The following is a 3,370-nucleotide window of genomic DNA, read 5'->3' on the forward strand; positions in this document are numbered from 1 at the left end:
TATTCTGTGTCTGTAATATTTTCTCTCTCATAAGTGACTTCCTCCCTCATTGTAACTTCACGGTTGGAAAATATAGGGGTTGGTATATATTCTACTTGTCTAAATGTATTGCAGAATATACCAAAGCTAAACAATAACTGTGCTTTTATTTTAGTCGATCTCCAGAACAACAGGACTCATATCAAACATTGTACTGGTTTAGAATTCTTAAAAAGGAAAAAAAAAAAAGAAAGCTTACTGGGCACAGATTTTTCTTTTTTTTTTAGGGGACAAGAATCAGAGTCAGAACAACAGGGCAGTTCTTATAAACTTTTTATTTGTGCACTTGGTTCTCAAATATGAAATTACACAAGTACCTTAGGGGTTATTGTAACATCTTTTATAGAAAATTGCTTTCGGTGTGACCTGTCATAATACCTGGTAAAAGCACCCTTCAAGTAAAACTTGCAAAATGAAACTAATAAATCTCCATCAATCATGACAATGAAGGGGAAAGTATATATTTGTTGACTATGTTTTGTTTTTTAAAATGGTCTTCACAAGCACTCAATTTTTTTAGAGGGGAGGTTACTCTATAGATTATCTTTTACAAGGCTTTTATAACATTTTATGCTGAAAAGCATAAGAATACATATTTCTTTAGTAGCAATAATTTTGAAACTTGCCCTTGGGCAAGGGAGACTATTTCTTACTATATACTAAGGAGAAAAGAGCCAAATTCTTAAAGCAATATTTAAGAAAAAGAAATTTATAACAAATTCTCATACCACATGTAACACTTTCTAGCCATTCGTGTGGGAAATTGAAAGTGACAGTTAAAAAATGTGTTGGGATTTATGTAACTAATTTAAAAATTTAATATTCCAACTTTGTTTTGCTCTGATGCACATTCTCTATGACATAAAGTAAAAGTATGCCACTGGTGAGTCAAAGCTGTTTCGAAGTAGGAGCACATGGCTGATTGTCATGAGCGTGGGGGGCCCATCTCTGGTCCAAAGGGCAGACTGGACAGGGCCTCCTGTTGATGTGCATTAAAGAAAAACAGTCCAACATTTGGAATTCAGAAATATGCTGGGGGGGGGGCGACAGAAGCAATGTAAAATAGCTGATTTGTGGTAAAAGTCAGACTGTCCTCTTCATTTATCTTCTTGTTTCTTTTTTTAAAACTTTCTTAACAGAAACTGCATTTAATTCCAAGAGGTAGTATTCTTATTTATTATTTAACCCTTTGCTGCTGCTAAAATGTGCACATATTCAGGCTTTGGTTTTTCCAAAAGGCATTTAATATTGTTGTCTGAAAAACATTAAACATCTGATCACAGGGAAGAATCAAGTTTCTAGGATGTCATAGGTACAATATTTAGCACCGAAGAAGTTGATTTTAGGAAATAGCCAAAAGTAATCTTAAAGTAGCATGAGATGCTAGATTAATCAGCCTAAAAGAAAGAAAATGATTTGTGAAAAAGACTAAACTCTCCATGCATTCCTAGAAAATGCTACTTTAATGTCGACTTTTGGAGTTATTTTGTTTTGGTTACTTTTTTTTTTTTTAAAAAGGAAAACAAAATGTTATATGCTTTTGGCAATTGATATGATAAACTGTAATGGTCTGTAAATAAATAAATACTGACTTATGCAATTTCTGTACATAAGTTTTCTGGGAGAGTGGATGGCTCAGGGTTTTGTTGCGGGCGCTGTCCTGCTGGGCCGCAGAGCGAGTCGCCCCAGCTCCTGGCTTTGCAACTGGCTCTTGTCATAAGGGACCCAAGGCCGTAGGTGGCTGCTCAAGCCTGTGTGGAATGATGGGTCCAGTTTTCACAAACACAAGCCCGGCCAGCCAAACCGCTATGTCGTTTGTGCCAGCACTGCACCTTGGTCACAGACTTAACAGGCACGGACTGACCCCCCTCCCCCATCTGTCATGCGAATGTCCCCAGGCGGTGCCGACATGCCAGGTCACCTTAGGGCACCTGTCCCTGCCAGGTCCTGTTCTGTGGATAAGTGGACGGCTTCCGTTTATCGTTTTCATTCGATTTCATCTCATTAACACAACATTGTGTTATTTACTTGATAATCTGTAATTGTATGTAAATACATAAAGGATTATGTAATTTGTGTAAATACATAATTACAGACTTTGGAAAACTGGTATTTTTTACTTGATGTCCATGTTGGAGCTGCTTCCGATTCTGTGCCTACGTGAACCGATGGGATTTTAAAAACACGATCTCCTTGCTCTTACAGCTGTTGCGTGTGTGTTGAGGGACGAGGGGGTGTGGCGATGATGGGGGGAACAGCCGCATCCGGAGGTCCCGTCTTTTCCGTAAGCGTTAGATGAGGGAGCGCGGAAGCTTCTGGGATAAAGATTTATGTACTTGCATCAGGCAAAACGCAGTGTGTGAGCACGTTGACGTGGATGGTGAGCGGACAGAAGCATACTGTCCGAGGTCAAATTCTGTCGCTGCATCGTTTGACCTCGAAATGTGCCGGATTTAGATCCACTGTTTGTGGTCACTTGCATGAAAGAACAATGAAGTGGCGGGGGTCGGGGAATACGCCAGATGGATTCAAGAGATGCGGTCGCCAAGCCCCTGTGTCTGCGTGTGCGTGTGTGTGTGTGTGTGTGATACACGCGACGTAGTACCCACGGGCATCCATAGACATTTCACATTTGATTGATCCTAATTATGAAAATTATTATTATCAATGAAAAGTGATACTTTATTGTTGCAGGTGGGGTGGGAGGAATCACGTGTCGGTCAGTAAGTAGCCCCGCGTTCCGGGCTTCGGGGGGTGGAGGGCGGGCCTGACGGCGGGCGAGAGCCGCGCCCCACGGGGCTCCCCGCTCTACCTGCCCCGCGCCTTGGCAGCCGCCTCCCTTAGGTCTTCAGAAGAACTTTTCTTATGACGTCTCCTTCACCGGGGGGAGCATGCAGAAATGAGAAACGGCCTCTTCTGTAATTTTCTCTGGAAAGAAATGATGACGAGTGTTCTTCACGCGTGTATGTGTTCTACGTCTCGGCGCTGCACCAGCTTGTACTCGGCAGGTTGGTGGCCGCCGGCTGTGAGGTCGGACGGCGTTGTGACGGCCACCAGTGAGGCAAGGAAAACACCAAGGAGAGGCCTCTTTGCTACTTTGGTTGGTCGTCACAGAGAAAATTCATACTTAGGTTTCTCGTTTCTCTCCAACCGTATTCCGGCATATATCTTGGAAAACATTTTTAAAACAACTTTAATTAAAACAAGTTGTAGGCATCCCTGATACCTCAGTACCTCTTGGCCAGATGTGCTGGTAACTGGCTCTTGTTTTTTCCCATCCCCTTCTGAAGATCCTTCTGTTTGTGGTTTTGGTGATGATTCCTGTTGTTAT

The sequence above is a fragment of the Mesoplodon mirus genome, assembly GCF_964341445.2.
Source record: "Mesoplodon mirus genome assembly, chromosome: 17".
Taxonomy (NCBI): domain Eukaryota; kingdom Metazoa; phylum Chordata; class Mammalia; order Artiodactyla; family Ziphiidae; genus Mesoplodon; species Mesoplodon mirus.